The sequence below is a fragment of the Macaca nemestrina genome, chromosome 1 (assembly GCF_043159975.1).
Source record: "Macaca nemestrina isolate mMacNem1 chromosome 1, mMacNem.hap1, whole genome shotgun sequence".
Lineage (NCBI taxonomy): Eukaryota > Metazoa > Chordata > Mammalia > Primates > Cercopithecidae > Macaca > Macaca nemestrina.
The window spans coordinates 182,067,236-182,087,439 of record NC_092125.1 but is presented as its reverse complement, the minus strand read 5'-3'; the positions used below and the strand labels follow the sequence as shown (position 1 = coordinate 182,087,439).

At 44.2% G+C, this 20,204-nt stretch overlaps 1 long non-coding RNA gene across 1 annotated transcript; it reads left to right on the top strand.

Annotated features, from left to right (window-relative positions):
- The first annotated feature begins 9,197 nt into the window (after window positions 1-9,197).
- Window positions 9,198-17,365, top strand: LOC139356837 (uncharacterized). Its single transcript, XR_011609288.1, has 3 exons — window positions 9,198-9,277; window positions 16,479-16,794; window positions 17,060-17,365. It is a non-coding gene; the product is annotated as an uncharacterized lncRNA (long non-coding RNA).
- The last annotated feature ends 2,839 nt before the right edge of the window (window positions 17,366-20,204 follow it).

The following is a 20,204-nucleotide window of genomic DNA, read 5'->3' as shown; positions in this document are numbered from 1 at the left end:
GTGGTGGGCGCCTGTAGTCCCAGCTACTCGGGAGGCTGAGGCAGGAGAATGGCGGGAACCCAGGAGGCGGAGCTTTCAGTGAGCGGAGATCGTGCCACTGTACTCCAGCCTGTGTGACAAAGCAAGACTCCGTCTCAAAAAAAAGAAAAGAAAAAATGTGTGTAATAATCATAGCTACTGTTTGGAACCATATGTCAGGCATTGTGCTGAGTATTTTCATGCATCATCTCATTGCATTCTCATAATAGCCCTGTGATGAATGTCCTATTTTTTCCCCGTTCAAAAGATAGAGAAATAGAAGCTCAGAATCTTGCCCAAAAGCCCAGTCGTAAGTAAGTGGGTAAGCCAGGCTCAGACCCAGTTCTAGGAAACACCAAAATCTGTACTTTTAACTTCTACACATGACTTCCCATGAAATCACGTGTGAGAAAAGCCCTATGTAACCCGAAGAGTGTGCTACAAATGTAAGATTCAATCATAGCACTTCAAGGTCTGTAATTAATAGTTTGTGTATAATTTGAGTAATGTCTGTCTTCTCTACTAGACTAGTAAAATCTATAACTATTCTGCTGACTGTTGTGTGCCAGTATTTAGCACAGAGTAAATAACCAAAAATATCTGTTGAATAACTAAATAGATGCATGATCATGACTTTTGCCTAAGCCATAAGATTCTTAGCCTTACTAATGGATTGACTCTTTTATTCTCCATTTGACAAATGTTAATTGATTCTAAAAAACTTGTAGAAATAGTTGTATAACTTTGGCCTTGAACTCAACGGTAGAAGAGGTTAGAATAGAACTCAAAACTTCTCAGTGCTAATTATTTTTCTGGGTGAACAGTATCAATACAAATCAAACCTGACACAATTTAGGGTGTCTCAAAATAAGGAGCCTCTCTTCTTGTTAGGAGAATAATATCATATGATTAATGAAGTCCCTTTAACTTTTCACATTTTTTCTCTTAACATCATAACATCATAAAAGGCTCAAGCCAGAATGACCCTTTAGTGGTCATTTAATCTGACTTCCTCATATTAGAGGTAGGGAAACTGAAACCCAGAGAAGGAAGTGACTTGCCCATGCACACAGAGTTGTCAGTTACAGATCTGAGACTAGAACCCAGTTCTTCTGCACCCTTGTTTTGGGCTAATTAATTCCTTTCTTCAAGAAACGCTTATTGAGTATTCAGTCTGTGCCAGGCATCAGGTACACAGAAATGAGAATCTGACAAGGTCCTTTCAGGGACCTGTGAGTTTTAGGGAGTTTATAATCTGGTGAAAGAGACAGACAAGTAAACAATTAAACAGTAAACAAGCAAACAGACAAGTCGAACAACAGTGTGTTAAGGGTAGTGATAGAAAGCACAGGGCAATAAAATTCAGAAAAACACTGACTGCTCCTCGGCATCAAGGCAAACTTCAGAGTAGGCATGCCTGAATGTCACATGAACTTATCTCTGTATCTGTACTTCCCAGAGTGTCTGGCTCGTGATGAAGCTCAAATCAAAAGACCTGGTTAGGGATTCATTTCTGCCTCCAGCTTCAGCAGAATCTTTTTTTTTTTTTAGATGGATTCTCACTCTGTTGCCCAGACTGGAGTGCAGTGGTGTGATTTCAGCTCACTGCAGCCTCTTCAGCAGAATGTTGACCCTCTCTGAGATTCAGTTTCTTCATCTGTAGAAAGGGGTTACCTAAGGTATAGAGTTTCTTCTGGAAGAATTAACTGCATGCAACACCATGTTAGGCACACTAGAAGTGATCAATAAATACGACTTGAGTATTCGTGTGCATATGTAATATGTGCATATGTGTATATGTATACAAAGATATACATAGGTAAACAAATGTAAATATTTTTAGATTTGAAAGTAAAAGCCGTGCTTTCCAGGTACATAGTCCTTAGAGTCAGACAGAATAGGTCCATTAGAAATGCTTATTTAGATAAAAATACATATTTGCTGCCTTTATTCCACATAATCAGATTGTATTCTGCAAAAGAGAATTTGCTAGATGAGTTAAAGCTTCTCTCTTCAGGTGCCAACATGTTGTCTACATTTTCAATGAGAAATTTTTCTAGACATAATAAAAGACCTTGACCTCTAATATATATAATCCTAAACAAAATTTAAACTTTCCCAGGAGTTTGAGACCAGCCTGGGCAACATGGCAAAACCTCGTCTCTACAAAAAATAGAAAAATTAGCCAGGCATGGTGATGCGTGCCTGTAGTCCCAGGTACTTGGGAGGTTGAGGTGGGAGGGTCACCTGAGCCCGGAGAGGTCAAGGCTGCAATAAGCCATGATTGTGCCACTGCACTCCAGCCTGGGTGACAGAGTAAGACTCTGTCCCAAAATACTACTACTACTACTACTAATAATAATAATTTAAATGTTCTTGAAGACTCAAGGCCTGTATTAGGCTGTAATGTACAGCAGAGGTTTGGGTCTGGTTTTGTAATGTTTCTGTCTGCACTGTCCTTGTTCTGCTGTGAGCACTCACTTGTCTCTGAGATCCATGTTTGCCTCTAGCAATCCAACCGATTCTCATGAGACCGGTAGACCTACATCCCTGCTTAACTGACTGCCAATTTACCTGCCTACTGCCTTTTCTTTCTTCCTTCCTGTCAGTCTACCTGTATGTCTGCCACATAGACCATAATAATTCAAATATTTATCAACTGTTAAAAAGCCTTGTGGGGTGGTGAACAGCATGAGATAAGAATCTCAGCCTTTCCACCGATTTCTGTATATGACCTGAGTAAATCACTTTTCTGAATCTGTGTCCTCATGTATAAATAAGGATTATATTTAAACTCTTTAAAGAAAGGAATTCTGTGCCCATAGTAGGTGCTCAATAAATGTTTGTGGAATAACAGATTGGCATGAGGGCCAAATTAATTAAGATAGTAAATATAACTATTGCTGCTGTCATTGAATGAGAGTCTTTAACAGGTCCTCCATTTATCTTGGAGGCTGTCATTTCTAATCAACTATACCCTAGAAAGCAGGCCAAATTTGCTAAAAAAAAAAAGTGTGCATTAAAGAAGAGCCTCTATGCTGAGAGCAGAAAAGAATATAAGCTTTTCACTTAAACATTTACAGAGATCCTATGTTGAGCCAGTCTGAGTGCTAGATGCCAGGGTGCTAAAGTGAGCAAGACAATTCCTCAAGTCCTTAAGTCCTCAAGGAATTCACAATCTAATGGGAGAGACAGGCAAATAAATTATCTGCTTTTCTTATTTTATATTTCTTCATTTTTCAAAGTAAAATAATTTATTGTAGAAAATGTAGAAAGCCCAGAAGAAACAAATAAGCAGTAAAAACATCCATGATACCTACCGCTCAGAGATGACCATTGTTAACATTTTGATATACTATATTTCCTTCTAGCCTTTTTTTTGAGACAGAGTCTTGCTCTGTTGCCCAGGCTAGAGTGCAGTGGCATGACCTTGACTCACCACAACCTTGTCTCTCAGGTTCAGGTGATCCTCCCACCTCAGGCACGTGCCACCATACTAGCTAATTTTTGTTGTTTTTTTTTTTTGTAGAGATGGAGTTTCACCATGTTGCCCAGGTTGGCCTCAAACTCCTGGGCTTAAGCAATCTACCTGCCTCAGCCTCCCAAAGTGCTGGGATTATAACGTGAGCCACTGCTCCTGGCCAGAATGTCTTTCTACTGGGGTTTGTCTGACATTTTTCTCGTGGTTAGATAGAGGTTATAGGCTTTGGGGAAGAAGGCCACAGAGGTAAACGGCCATTCTCATGACATCATATTAATGGTGCATGCTATTAACATGACATCACTGATGGTGTTAACACCAATCACCTGGCTGAGGCGGTATGTGTCAGGTTTCTCCATTGCAAAGTTACTCTTTTTCCCCCTTCTTTCCAAATTGCACTCTTTAAAAGACAGTCAATATGTACAGTCCACACTTAAGCAGTGGGGAGTTATGCCCCACCTCTTTGAGGGCAGAGTATTTACATAAATTATTTGGAATACTTCTGTACAGGAGATTTGTCTATTTGTCCCTGTTTATTTACTCAATCATTTCTTTATACCAGTATGGACTCATGGATATTTATTTTATAACTTTTTTTTTTTTAAGTAATAGGGTCTCACCCTGTCACCCAGACTGGAGTGCAGTGGCACAGTCATAGCTCAGTACAGCCTTGAACTCCTAGGCTCAAGGGATCTTCCCACCTCAGCTTCCTCAGTAGCTGGGCATGTGCCACTACAACTGGCTTTTTGTTGCTCAAATGTCTAGCCATTGGGAGCTCTTTCAGTTGGCTCCTATGTCCCTTTGACACACCCCTATCATTCTGATTTTTGAGCACTTCCTTACTTTCTAGAACTATAAGATGCTCAAGGCTCATCTTGTATATTCCCTTCTTCAGCCCTAGATCAGCCATTTCTCTAAGGAGGCCTAGTTCCTTTTATTGGACAATGGTATTATAAATCATGATATGGGCTCTGGGTGTCATTTACTTTTTTAAAGTAAATGTTTTAATTGGAGTATAACATTTATTCAGATTTATTCAGATAACATTTATTCAAAACATAAGTGTATAGCTTAATGAAATTTTAAGAAGAGAAATTTAAGGCAAATTTTCCAGGTACCTGGAATTATAATTGTTAACTGATGTATTAATTCCAAAGTCTCACTGCATCCAACTCATGCATCCCCTCTCATACCTTCAGAACGAAATTACCAAAACCGAGTGGTCACATCTGATAAGAGAAGAAGAAGCAGCTTCAACAGTCTTTTCTTTTCTTTTGAGACAAAGTCTCACTCTGTTACCCAGGCTGGAGTGCAGTGGCTCTATCCCAGCTCACTGCAACCTCCACTTCCTGGGTTCAAGCGATTCTCCTGCCTCAGCCTCCCGATTAGATGGGATTACAGGCACGCACCACCATGCATGGCTACTTTTTTTGTAATTTTAGTAGAGATGGGATTTCATGGGGTTGGCCAGGCTGGTTTCGAACTCGTGACCTCAAGTGATCCACCCACCTCAGCCTCCCAAAGTGCCAGGATTACAGGTGTAAGCCACCGTACCTGGCCAACAGTCTTTTCAATAGATTTTCGTCCTGCCTTCCTCCTTCTATATACTCACTTGTTTATTAAGGGTTTATTATGTGCCAGGCAGTGAACAAAATGAATCCCTTCCTTCATGGAATTTATATCCCAATTGGCAGGTAAGATGACAAACTTTAAACAAAATAACATATAAAAGGGCCGGGTGCAGTGGCTTATACCTGTAATCCTAGCACTTTGGGAGGCTGAGGCGGGCAGGCGGATCACTTGAGTTCAGGAGTTCGAGACTATTCAGGAGTCCTTGCCATCAGTTTGTACTTGAGACCTGGAAAGGCCAGCTGGATCAGGCCTATTCGGTTCGGGCATCAGTCCAGGGTGATTCTTCCCCAGGCTCAGCATGTCCAAGTAGCCATGATTCACAGACAGTCTCAATCACTTATCAGTCGGGGGCCTGAGCAGCAGAGTGTTCCTCAGCCCTGCTGAGCTGTCCTCAGTGGGTCTGAGCCAGCTGCAAACAGAGGCCCGTTGTCTCAGAACGTCTCTTTGGCCAAGTTTTCATAGTCAAGTCTGAGTGTTGACAGAATTAACATTCACACACACACACACACACACACACACACACACACACACACACACACACCCCTTGTGACTCCTGCATCATTCAGTCCCTCATTTGAATTCCAGTTTCTTTCTGCTTGATTTTGTACTTTTTCAACAGTCACTGCTGTCACCATTAGCCCTCCCCCATACCTGAACTGATGATCCCACAATTCAATCTACCAACATTTCTGCATTTTATTTATTTATTTATTTACTTTTTTTAGAGACAAGGTCTTGCTGTATCACTCAGGCTTGAACTCCTAGACTCCAGTGATCCTTCTGCCTTAGCCCCGCAAGTAGATGGGATTACAGGTGCAAGCCACTGTGCCCAGTTTCTGCATATTTTAATATGCCAGTCCCTATGTAAGGTCTGTGATTCCAAAAGCTCATGTTGTCCTTGAGGCCGCTGATATTACCATCTGCTGGCCACCTGACACTTGGCAGCTTGTAGCAGTGGCTAGTGAATCTTTTATGAAGGATGAGACCTGGGTTCAACAAACATTTCTGCCACGGACTCACCATGTGACTTTAGGAAAACCATCTTTTCTCTCTGGGTCTCATTTTCCCCATCTGTACAATGACAGGGTTGGATTCTAAAGGCCTTGCATGGCCGGGTGCGGTGGCTCACGCTGTAATCCCACCATTTTGGGAGACCAAGGCGGGTGGATCAGCTGAGGTCAGGAGTTCGAGACCAGCCTCACCAACATGGTGAAACTCCATCTCTACTGAAAATACAAAAAATTAGCCAGGCATTGTGGTGGGTACCTGTAATCCCAGCTTCTCGGGAAGCTGAGGCAGGAGAATCGCTTGAACCTGTGAGGCAGAGGTTGCAGTGAGCCGAGATCACGCCATTGCACTCAAGTCTGGCAATAAGAGCAAGACTCCGTCTCAAAATAAAATTAAATAAGATAAAATAAAATTAAATTAAAATTAAAAAAATAAAGCCCTTGCACATCCTCTGGTTGCTGTGTTGCTCTGTAGGCTGGGAAAACGGCAGAAAGAAAGGACCCTGAATCAATCTCTGTCACAAATCCCTTAAATGCCCCTCGCATGTCATGTTCCCTTCTGGACCTCAGAAGGACCGCTCACCTGTAAATGGGGAAAAGGCAGGCACGTGGGGTTAGATGAGCTCTCAGGAGCCTTTCAGTTCTGACATTCAAAGAATCTAAGATTTACCTTTCTGGAGGGTGCTAAGCACTACTTATAATGTGAACTAGCCATGTGCAGTGGTGTACACCTATAGTCTCAGCTACTCAAGAGGCTGAGGTGAGAGCATCACTTCAGCCCAGGAGTTCGAGGCTGCCATAAGCTATCATTGTGCCACTGCACTCCAAGCCTGGGTGACAGAGTAAGGCCCCGTCTCTTTAAAAAAAAAAAAAAGTGAGTCAGAAGGCCTTCAAGTTATTGGACTCGTAGGAGGCAGTGAGGTGGGTAGCAGGAATAATGCAAGAAAAAAAAATTCAGTCCTGATTCAAACCCTACCTTTACCACTCAGCAGCTATGTGACCTCAAATTAGTCGACTTCTCTGGGCTTCAGTTTTACCATCTGTAGATTGGGAAAATAATAACTACTTTGCAGAGCTGAGATAAGGATTGGAGTGTGTAAAGCATCATGCTTAGTGACTACGACTGCGCTTAAAAAAGGTTAATTAAGTCTGGCGCGGTGGCTCACGCCTGTAAAACCAGCACTTTGGGAGGCCGAGACGGGACGGGCGGATCACGAGGTCAGGAGATCGAGACCATCCTGGCTAACTCTGTGAACCCCGTCTCTACTAAAAATACAAAAAATTAGCCGGGTGTGGTGGCGGGCGCCTGTAGTCCCAGCTACTCGGGAGACTGAGGCAGGAGAATCGCTTGAACCCAAGAGGCGGAGCTTGCAGTGAGCTGAGATCCGGCCACTGCACTCCAGCCTGGGTGACAGAGGGAGACTCCGTCTCAAAAAAAAAAAAAAAAAAAAAAAAAAAAAATGGCCGGGCGCGGTGGCTCAAGCCTGTAATCCCAGCACTTTGGGAGGCCGAGACGGGCGGATCACGAGGTCAGGAGATCGAGACCATCCTGGCTAACACAATGAAACCCCGTCTCTACTAAAAATACAAAAAAATTAGCTGGGCGAGGTGGCGGGCGCCTGTAGTCCCAGCTACTCGGGAGGCTGAGGCAGGAGAATGGCGTAAACCCGGGAGGCAGAGCTTGCAGTGAGCCGAGATAGCGCCACTGCACTCCAGCCTGGGCGACAGAGCGAGACTCCGTCTCAAAAAAAAAAAAAAAATAAATAAATAAATAAATAAAAGGTTAATTAAGGCATCAGGTACAGTTTAGCTATAAAAAATGAAGTTCAGCCAGGCACAGTGGCTCACGCATGTAATCTCAGCACTTTGGGAGGCCGAGGCAGGCAGATCACGAGGTCAGGAGTTTGAGACCAGCCTTACCAACATGGTGAAACCCTGTCTCTACTAAAAATACAAAAATTGGCCCTGTGTGGTGGTGGATGCCTGTAATCCCAGCTACTCAGGAGGCTGAGGCAGGAGAATTGCTTGAAATCAGAAAGTGGAGGTTGCAGTGAGCCGAGATCGTGCGACTGCACTCCAGCCTAGGCAACAGAGTGAGACTCCGTCTCAAAAAAAATAAAAATAAAATAAATAAATAAATAAAGTTCAAAAGCAGAAATTTTAACTCCAAGAACTGGAAACAGCAAACAGTTCTCTTAATTTTTAATAGTTTATTATTATTATTATTAAAAGAATAATGGCCAGGAGCAGTGACTCACACCTGTAATCCCAGCACTTTGGGAGGCCAAGGCAGGCGAATCACTTGAGGTCAGGAGTTTAAGGCCAGCCTGGCCAACATAGTAAACCCAGTGTCTACTAATAATACAAAAATTAGCTTGGCATAGGTGGTGCACACCTGTAATCCCAGTACTCAGGAGGCTGAGGCATGAGAATCACTTAAACCCACTGCACTCCAGCCTGGGCAACAGAGTGAGATTGTGTTTCAAAGAAATAAATTAACAATAATAATAATAAATTAAAAGGTAACACAAGTTCATTGTAGAAAATAATGAAAAAATTAAACTAATCTGAAATTCTCTTATTTACTGCTTACATTTTGGTCCATTTTCTTCTATTCTTTTTTTTATGCACAAATATATTTTACATAGTGACTATATATATGTATATATATATATATAATTTTGTAAATTTTTCAAGACATTAGGTCATAAACATTTCCCCATGACATTAAAAACTTCCCAAACATTCTATGGGTATATCATACTTTACTTAATTGTGCCCTTACTGTTGGGCATTTAGGTTTGTCTCCAAATGTTTCCAATTACAAATAATGCTCACATGATTTATATGTTACATGTGCATAAAGTATTGCTCACATTTCTGATTATTTCTTGAGAGGAAAAAAAAAAATCCTAGGAAGGGAGTTACCTAGGAAAAGGATATGTACAATTGTAAGGCTTTGGCCAGAATTGCGTACTGTGGCTTAGAAAGGCTGTACTCACAATCCTACCAGCCAGGCCCCAGGTGCTAGGTCACAATGGAAGCAGCAGAGGCTAATGCTTTGCCCCAATCCACTGGGCTGAGGCCCTTTGGGGTGGCTGGTTCCAGGGCTATGGTGGGAAGCTCTTAGAGATTGCAGGTAATGGACTACCGGTGGAATCCTCCATGCTCTCACTCATGTTATTGGTTTCTTGCCCTGATCAGTCACCACTCCAAGTTCCTCCCATCACTTGCTGAAAACTGGCACCTGGGTCACAGTTTTCCTCTCTACTCAGGTCCATCATCATCCAGGTGATGTCTATAGGACAGCCCATCCAACTCCCTAGCCTATCAGTTTCCTCATCTCTACTTCTACCCTAGGTTAGCCATTTGTCACTACATTCACACCCTGGGCCTTGTCATCAGCAGAAATTGCTTTGAAATCTCAAACTCCAAAGTGGCTCATGCCTGTAATCCCAGCACTTTGGGAGGCCGAGGTGGGCGGATCACTTGAGGTCAGGAGTTTGAGACTAGCCTGGCCAACAGGATGAAACCCCATCTCTACTAAAAATACAAAAATTAGCTAGGCATGGTGGCATGTTCCTGTGGTTCCAGCTTCTCAGGAGGCTGTGGTGGGAGAATTGTTTGAACCCAGAAGGCGGAGGTTGCAGTGAGCTGACATCATGCCACTGCACTCCAGCCTGGGTGACAGAGCCAGCCTTCATCTCAAAATAAAAAAAAAGAAGAAGAAATCTCAAACTCAAACACCCATGTCCACCCACCTCCATGACCATTGCCTCCTGTCCTCCAATTCTCACACTGCGTTACTTGAACTGCATCTGTTCTTTGACACTTCCCATCCCATTTCTTTTTAGTCACTTGGCTTCTTTCTGCCTAACTCTCAAGTCTTTCCTTCCTTCCTCCTTCAAACTTGTAACACTTTCTGTGTGCCAGGTACTTTGCCAGGTACAGGGGTTGTAAAGTGAAAAGAGGTGTAGATCCATCAACTTGCTCGCTCTTCTCAACCCCCTTGCCCATTTGCCTTTCTGCAAAACCCCCACCTTGTGTCAACCAAACCTTCCACGTGCATTTTGTATTCCAAATTACTTACTTGCGCTCTTCTCTACTTCCCTGTCAGCCAGAATTCTCCAAAATGTAACCCAACCCTGCTGTATTCATTTCCTCAGCTCCCCTCTACCCTTCAACCTAAGGTAATTAGGCTTCCACCCCACCGCTCCACTGAGTTGTCAAATGGTCTTCCTAACTGTCAAATGCAATGAATGCTTTCCAGATGTTCCCTTCCTTGGCTTCCCAACTGCTTTTGACCTTAGCTGTAAAACCTTGGGAAAATCACCCAACCTCTTTGAACCCCAGTTTCCTCATCACTGAAAGAGTGAATAATAGCATCTTCCTTATAGAACTGGTGAGAAATTCGATAAAATGATGTATAAGGAAAAAAATTCGGCCAGGCACGGCAGCTCATGCCTGTAATCGCAGCACATTGGGAGGCCAAGGTGAGCAGGTCACGTGAGGTCGAGAGTTCAAGACCAGCCTGACCAACATGGAGAAACCTTGTTTCTACTAAAAATACAAAATTAGCCAGGCATGGCGGCACATCCCTGTAATCCCAGCTACTCGGGAGGTTGAGGCATGAGAATCGCTTGAACCTGGAGGCTGAAGTTGTGGTGAGCTGAGATCACACCATTGCACTCCAACCTGGGCAACAAGAGCAAAACTCTGTCTCTAAATAAATAAATAAATAAATAAATAAATAAATAAATAAATCAGCTAGGCACAGTGGCTTATGCCTATAATCCCAGCACATTGGGAAGCCAAAGCAGGAGAATTGCTTGAGCCCAGGAGTTCAAGACCAGTCTGGGCAACATAGAAAGACCCCGGTCTCTACTAAAAATTTAAAAAATTAGCTGGGCGTGCGCCTGTGATTTTGACTACTCAGGGGCTAAGGTGGGATGGTTATTTGAGCTCAGGAGGTGGAGGCTTCAGTGAGCCATGATAGCACCACTGCACTCTAGCCTGGGTGACAGATGAATTCCTGTTTCAAAAACAAAAGAAAAAAGAAAAAGACTCACTGGTACACAATAAGCATTCAATGAAATGAAATTCAGGCTCATTGAACTCGGTTTCCTGGGTCTCTGATAACCAGGAAGGGTTTGCCTTGGCTCACGTGAGCATTTGGATCTCTGAAAAGGATAATTTCCCAGGGCAATTCATTCTTCGTCAACAAAAAAATTATCGAGCACCTACTGTGTGCCTGATCCAGGCACTTTTCTACGTTCTGAAGCTACAGCAGTGAAGACAACAGAGAAGCACTGTGCTCTCAGGAAGTTAATGTAACAGTGAGGAGAGAGAGAAATGAAGAGAGAGAGAGAGAGACAGTAAGCATGCAAAGGCTCAGATGGGAACTTTTTGGGGTGATGGAAGTGTTCTATATATTGATTGTGGCAGTAGCCACACAGGTATATACATTTTTCTTTTTCTTTTTTTTTTTTTCTTTTAAGGCAGAGTCTCCTTCTGTCACCTAGGCTGGAGTGCAGTGGCACAATCTCGACTCACTGCAGCCTTGAACTCCTGGGCTCAAGTGATACTCTCACCTCAGCCTCCCAAGTAGCTGAGACCACAGGTGCATGCCACCATGCCCAGTTAATTTTTGTATTTTTTGTAGAAGCACGGTTTTTCCATGTTGCCCAGGCTCGTCTTGAACTCCTGAGCTCAGGGGATCTGCCTGCCTCCGTTTCCCAGAGTGCTAGGATTACAGGCATGAGCCACCACGCCTCTCCTACATTTTTCTTTTTTTTTTTTTTTTTGAGGCGGAGTCTCCCTCTGTCGCCCAGGCTGGAGTGCAGTGGCCAGATCTCAGCTCACTGCAAGCTCCGCCTCCCAGGTTTACGCCATTCTCCTGCCTCAGCCTCCCGAGTAGCTGGGACTACAGGCGCCCTCCACCTCGCCCTGCTAGATTTTTGTATTTTTTAGTAGAGATGGGGTTTCACCGTGTTAGCCAGGATGGTCTTGATCTCCTGACCTTGTGATCCGCCCATCTCGGCCTCCCAAAGTGCTGGGATTACAGGCTTGAGCCACCGCGCCCGGCCTTACATTTTTCAAAATTCAAAGAATAATACACATTAATTGAGTGCATTTTGTTACATGTACATTATATCTTAAAAAGTTGATTTTTTTAAAAGTAAGTTACATAAAAGGATAGAGTACAACCATATACAGGGGAATAATATTTGATAGGGCAAACGAGAAAATCCCCTCTAAGAAGAAAACATTTAAGCAGAAACCTGAATGATGAGAAGGAGCAAACCATGTGAAGATCTAAGAGAAGAATATTCCAGGCAGAAATCACAGCAAGTGCAAATGCCTTGAGATGGGGGTTGAAGTCTGTGTGTCTGAGAAACAAGAAAGCCAATGTGGCTGGAACATAATGAACAAGCAGGAGATAAGAGAGGTAGGCAGGGACTAGATCATGGAAGTTCTTGTAGGTCATGGTAAGAAAGTTGGGTTTTATTTTAAATCTAATAGAAAGGCAGTGGAGGTTTTTAAAGTTCCAGAATGATACAATCTGACTGACATTTCAAAAAAGTCATTCTGAAATGTATCTGAGAAAAGGCCAAGGGGAAGCAGGAACAGAAGCAGAGGCCATTCAAGTTACTGCAGTAGTCCACGTGAGAGATGATAGTGGCTGGGACTAGGTGGGTAGCAATATAGGAGGTAAAAAAATCACATTTAGGATTATGTTTTGAAAGTACACTCATTAAACTTGCTGATGGATTAAATAAAGAAGTTGAGGGAAATAAAAGAATCAAAGATGATTCTTATTTTTTTTTTTTCTGAGATGGGGTGTCTCTGTGTGGCACAGGCTGAAGTGCAGTGGCACGATCATAGGTCACTATAACTTCAAACTTTTGGGTTCACACAGTCCTCTTGTCTCAGCCTGCCGGGTAGCTGGGACTACAGGCATGTGCCACCATGCCTGGCTAATTTTTTAATCAATTAATTAATTTTTAGTAGAGACGAGTTCTCACTATGTTGCTCAGGCTGGTCTCAAATCCCTCCCGCTTCAGTCCCCCAAAACACTAGGATTACAGGCGTGAGCCACCACCCCGGCCCACTCTTTAATTTTTGACCTAAACAACCAGATGAATGGTTAGGGCATTTACTAAGATAGAGAACACCAGCGGGGAATAGAGTAAGTCTGGAGGAGCACACAAAAGTTTTGTCTTAGAAATGTTAAGTCTCAGATGCTCGATAAATATTGGTATCTTGCCGGGTACAGTGGCTCACGCCTGTAATCCCAGCACTTTGGGAGGCCAAGGCGGGCAGATCACTTGAGGTCAGGAGTTCGAGACCAGCATAGCCAACATGGCGAAACCCCATCTCTACCAAAAATAGAAAAACTAGGTGAGGTGGTGCACACCTGTAATCCCAGCTACTTGGGAGACTGAGGCAGAGGAATTGCTTGAATCCTGGAGGTGGAGGTTGCAGTGAGCTGAGATCATGCCACTGCACTCCAGCCTGGGCAACAGAGCAAGATTGTCTCAAAAAAAAAAAAAAAAAAAAAGAAAAGAAAAGAAAAGAAAAAGAAAAAAAGAAAGAAAAAGAAATATTGGTATCTCGCTAATATATATGCCTCTTTTGAGTTTGGATAGAACAAGTCAGTGTCTAAACCTTCCCAGTTCTGAGTACCCTAACATTGGATTTCTAGGTGCTATAAGCTAAGGATAAGCCTCAGAACCTTGGACCCCACTAGCCAACCCTCCTCAACCAGTGAGCAGAATCAGCCCTTCAGCACATCTCTCTGACTTTTCTTCACTCAACATAATAATTGCATTTTGGGCTGGTGTCTTCAAAGTAGGCACCTGACCTCAACAATTACATGTTGCTAAGTCTTAATGTAAGAAGATTTCTTGCAATAACAATTCTCTTTTTGGGGTGTTACTTTTTGGTGTATGTGTCAAGATTCAGTCCAATAATTCAATCATTCAATAATGGTTTAGTGGGCTGGAAACAGAAAAGAAAATAAGGTAAATAGTCATGGTGTGAGCAGGGCTGACATGCAAGAAGCACAGGGGCTAAGAGAACTAGGAGAAGCCTAGGCAAGTCCTCCCGGAAGAGGTGAGGTCATGCAGACCAAACCTTCCTGGACACAGTGCTGGATTGTGTTCATGATTTTGGCCTCGTCAACGGGCCAAAATCTTCAAGTCTTCGGGCTTGAAGCCCCTCTTTTCCTGATTCCAGAGCATTTCATAAATATTTATTGATAATACCGTTGGGCATTTGGGCATTTACCCCCCCCCCGGACAAGTGGAGTTCAGTCCTTGGGGAAGCGATGGCATGTCTGTGCATGTTCTCCCTGCCTTCTACCAGGAGGAATTATGGTGTGAGTAAAAGCCAGCCCAGGCAGGGAAATGAGCCCTCAAGCTAGCAGTCACAAGATTTAGCCTCAAAGGGCTCATTACAAAGGATGGCTGAAATCCATTAGGAAGTGGGGGACCTTGAACCTATCCTTGAAAACAGATTGTGCTTTGTTACAGTGAAGCTGTTACATCCCACTTTTCAGCCAACTCCTGAACATTTTTCCTGTCTGCCCCCTCCCCTCTATTCCTATCATTACCACTCTGGTACAGACTCTCTACTTTTCACCATGAAGATTACAACAGTCACTTGAGGGGAAAAATGAGAGACAGAAGGGAGAGAAATAAATAAATAGTGGGGGAAAAGATTACAGTAGCCTCCTGGATGGTTTTTCTGTCTCCAAACTCAACTTCAGTCAGCTTCACAATCCAGGTCCACTTACTTTCTGAAGCACTCTTTCTAATACCCAGGTCAGATCTTATTTCTCCTGCTTATCACCTTCACTAGCTTCCCACTGCCTTCAGCAAAAGGCCAGGCTCCCTAACTCCCTTGGTATATGCCCCACCTGCTCTCCAGTCTCACCCTAACTCCCCTCCCCTTCAACTTTCCTGTTCCCTGAAGATGCCACTGCTGGCTGTACCATTGTACACGCTGTTCTTCTTACCTGGAATACCCTTCTCCCCTTCTCTCCCAATCTAATAAACTGATTTATCCTTCAAAACATTGCTTAAGTTTCACCTTCTCCCTGAAGCTTTCCTGTCCAGGCCATTTGCCTGGGCTTATTTCTACCTTCCTCTGTAGCACCTCTATACCTTGCTACCCTCAAAACAGTATCACAAGTATCTGTACCATTGAACATTTGTCTTTAGGTAAGTAAGATTGGGAAATTGAGTCTCAGAAATGGGAAAGGGCTTCTCCAGGTGTTCATGGTGGAATGTGGACTCAAATCCAAAACATCCTAATTCCTCAGCAAGTGCCCTATCTACTGCACCCTCAAAGAATTAATCAGATTTCACACACACAAACACACACATGCACACACACACGCACACACATACATACACACGAAGAGCATCATTTGTTTGTGGGCTGAAACAGTACTATTGAACATTTGTCCTTAGGTAAGTAAGCCCTTCCATAATTCTCTGAAGTTCATGAGGCATTCTAGGGAGGAGACTGCACAAGATGACCTCCAAGATCCTCTGAACTCTGATATTTTATGAAACACAGAAAATTTGGTTGGGCGCAGTAGCTCATGCCTGTAACTCCAGCACTTTGGGAGGCCAAGGTGGGTGGATCACCTGAGGTCAGGAGTTTGAGACAAACCTGACCAACATGGTGAAACCCCATCTCTACTAAAAGTAAAAATAAAAATTTAGCCAGGTGTAGTGGCGGGCACCAGCTACTCGAGAGGCTGAGGCAGGAGAATCACTTGAACCTGGGAGGCGGAGGTTGCAGTGAGCCAAGATCATGCCATTGCACTCCAGCCTGGGCAACAGAGCAAGACTCCATCTCAAAAAAAAAAAAAAAAAAAAAAAAAAAGAAAGACAACGAAAAAGAAAAGAAAGAAACACAGAAAATTTCACGATCGCGGTCAATGATCCCCTTTTTCCTCCAAGGTTCACCATTTGGGATGAAGAAGGAGGAACAAACGTTTACTGCATGCCAACTATATGCTAGGGACAATGCTTTACTCACCTTACCTAATTCAATGCTCTGAACAATTTTGCAAGATCCGTATTGTCCTCATTTAATAGAGAAAAATTGAAATGCAGACTTAGTAAGCTACCTGCCCAGTGTCACACAGCTAGGAGGTAGCAAGTGGAGATTTCAGCTGTAGTCTTTCTGTCTCTAAACGGGCTCCAAACCGGGAAAGTCGGCCTGCCTGACCGCTGGGACAGGTGACAGGCAAGGACGTAGAGTCTGTTCTATAGTCGCTGCCAGGCACCGAACTGCTTACCCCCGTCTTCGAACTCTTCGCGCAGGTAAACCCAGCGCTGGGCGCGCTTTCCCAGGGTGAAGGTCACCAGCAGCAGTGGTAGCAGCCGCAGCCCCTTCATCCCGTGGAGCCTCGAGTCCCAGCCTCGGAGCGCAGCGCTCCTGCCCTCGCCAGGAGCTCCGCCCCACTGTCGCCACATCTACCTTGACCCAGGGGCGGGGGCTGAGATCATCTGCATCCCCGCACCTGGCTGCCTTCCATTCGAGGCCTGGGGCCAGTGAGAATAATGAGGACCGCAGTCAATCCCGGGGCACCACCGCTGAGAGCGCTGTGGGACCGAGGAGCCAATGGGTGCCAACCAGGTGTTGAGGGAGCGGCAGGGGAGGGTCTCTGGGAGTTGTGGAGTGGAATGGGCAGCTGAGGCTGGCTTCTGGGGTGCTCGACTTTGGTGGAGCTGGTTGAAGTCACTCTCACATGATTCCTTTCATCATCTGTCCCTCCCTCCTTCCTTCCCTCTATCCTTCTATCCTTCCATCCTTCCATCCTTCCATCCTTCCGTCCTTCCATTCATCCATCCATCCGCTGGGCCTATGAAGAAACCATGATGATATCTGTTTATTTTAACAGAAATGCAGGGCCTGAGGGGGCCCAGAAGAGGCTCTGATCCAGCATGGGGTCCCAGGGAAGGCTTCCTGAAGAAAGTGACAACTGAGGTTATCTAGGGAGGAAGACATGGGGGAGGGAGGAGGAGGATCAAAGAGAATACTATGGGCAAAGTCCAGAGAAGGGAAAGACTTGTAAATTCATATCATTTCTACAACAACTCCATACTGTACGATCAATGTTATTTACCCTATTGTGAGGAAAATGAGACTCAAAGAGGAAAAAAAGCACCAGCATTTGTTGATTGTTGTACTATGTGCTAAGCACAGCACCAGGCTCTTTTTTTTTTTTTTTTTTTTTTTTTTGAGACAGAGTCTCGCTGTGTCTCCCAGGCTGGAGTGCAGTGGTGTGATCTCGGCTCACTGCAAGCTCCGCCTCCCGGGTTCACGCCATTCTCCTGCCTCAGCCTCCCAAGTAGCTGAGACTACAGGCGCCCGCCACCACGCCCGGCTAGTTTTTTGTATTTTTAGTAGAGACGGGGTTTCACCATGTTAGCCAGGATAGTCTCGATCTCCTGACCTCGTGATCCACCCGCCTCGGTCTCCCAAAGTGCTGGGATTACAGGCTTGAGCCACCGCGCCCGGCACACCAGGCTCTTAATAGACATACCATTTAATCCTCACACTAGTGTGAGGAGAGTGTTGTCATGCTCGCCTTACAGATGAACAAACTGAGAATCTAAGAGACAAAGTGGCTTGCTGAGGTCACACAGAGATGAAATAGGGGCTAGAAACCAGGCCTTCTCATTCCAGTGCCTTCACTATACTTCCGTTTAACTTCATTTATTCAATATCTATTTATCAGGCCAGGCATGGTGGCTTGCGCCTGTAATCCCAGCACTTTGGGAGGCTGAAGTGGGTGGATCACCCGAGGTCAGGAGTTTGAGATCAGCCTGGCCAACATGGTGAAACCCCGTCTCTACTAAAAAATACAAAAATTAACTGGGCATGGTGGTGGGCACCTATAATCCCAGCTACTCAGGAGGCTGAGGGAGGAGAATCTCTTGAGCCTGGGAGGTGAATGTTGCAGTAAGCCGAGATACCACCACTGCACTCCAGTCTGGGCAACAGAGTGAGACCCTGTCTCAAAAAACAAAAAACAAAAACAAAAAAAACGCCAGCCACGGTGGCTCATGCCTGTAATCCCAGCACTTTGGGTAGCTGAGGCAAATGGATCACCACCTGAGGAGTTCAACACCAGCCTGACCAACATGGTGAAACCCTATCTCTACTAAAAACACAAAATTAGCCAGGCATGGTGGCTCATGCCTGTAGTCCTAGCTACTTGAGAGGCTGAGGCAGGAGAATCGCTTGAACCCAGGAGGTAGAGGTTGCAGCGAGCCAAGATCACGCCACTGCACTCCAGCCTAGGCAAAGAGTGAAACCCTGTCTCAAAAAAAAAAAAAAAAAAAAAAAAAGACCAGCCTGACCAACATGGTGAAACCCCGTCTCTACTAAAAATACAAAACTTAGCTGGGCGTGGTGGCATGTGCCTGTAATCCCAGCTACTCAAGAGGCTGAGGCAGGAGAATTGCTTGAACCTGGGAGACAGAGGTTGCAGTGAGCTGAGATGGCGCCACTGCACTCCATCCTGGATGACACAGGGAGACTCCATCTCAAAAAAGAAAAAAAAAAATCCAATGTCTATTTATTAAGGTCCTCCTATGTGCCAGGCACTGGGCTAGGTACTGAAGATACAGTGGAGAACAAGACTGGAAAGTCTCCTGCTCCCGTGGAGCTCCCTCTCCAGTAGGGTACACAGAGTGTCATAAAGGAAGTACTAAAACAAGGCAATGACTTAGAGACTTAGAGAGAGATGGAGAAAGTTTTCATTCTGGGAGAGGAAAGGGGGTCAGGGAAGTCCTCCCTGAGGTGACACTTTGGTTGCCATGTATTCATCTGGGGCAAGTGTTCCAAGAAGACACAACAAGTGCAAAGGCTCTGAGAAGGAGGATGAGTTTGTCTCATTCGAGCATCAGAAAGAAAGCCAACGTGACTCAAGCACAGTGAGGCAGAAGAACGATGTCAGGAGGTGAGGCTAGAGAAAGGATGGAGTCAAGACTTTTCATGATATAAGCCATGGGAAGGATTTATAACTGGTGTAGTGGGAAGCCTTTAAAGGGAGTGACATCATCAGAATTATATTTTTAAAAGGTCACTTTAACTGCTGTGTGCTAACTTGGGATGTCAATGTATAATCAATCAGGATGTCAAGTACACAGTTAAAATATATCAACCTGCATCAATCAGAGTCCTATGGAATATATATATATATGTATATGTGTGTGTATATATGTATATGTATAGTGTATATATATGTGTATATATACACACATACACACACATATAATCCCACAGAAGAGGTCTTGGCTACAAATATAAATTTAGAGGTATATAAGTGGTATTTTAAGTCACATAGCTAGATGAGGTCTTTAAGAGAGAGGAGCAATTGGCTAAGAACCATGACAAGTACCCAGCATGGGAGAACCCCAGCCCTAAGAGTTGGACAGAGAAAATGGAAGCAGCAAGGAAAACAATGACTGGTTGTAAAAATAAGAGCCTCCTTTAGAATTCTAGATTGTTTGCCCATTGGCAGGGTGGTCTTCTCTTAAAGGGAGTGTCAAAATTGCAATTCAACTAATATTTACTGATGACCTACTATGTGCAGGGTGCTATGCCAAGTTCTGGGGAAACAAAAACAGATAGGGCACAATCCTTGCTCTCCAGGAATTCTCAGGCCAGTTAGAGACATGGACCTTTAGGCAACTAATTTAGGACCAAGGAAGCCTGGTTTTGGTGCCCTAATAAAGGCAAGAACAGTAAGAGCACAGGGGCAGAGAGATGTACCAGATGTTGTGAAATGACTTTACTTGTATCACTTCATACAGTTCTCTCAATATAAATAACTAGTGTTTTCCTCATTTTACAGAAGAAGGAACTGAGTCTCTAAGATGGAGGATACACAACTGGCAAGTAGTAAAGTCTGGATACACAGCCAGGTCTGCCTGACTTCAGAGCCCAAGTGCTTAATCACTCTTACATTTTATGATGGTCTAATAGAGCTGGAACGTAAGGTTCCTGGAAAGGTGGAGCGTCCAGAGAACAAGGCA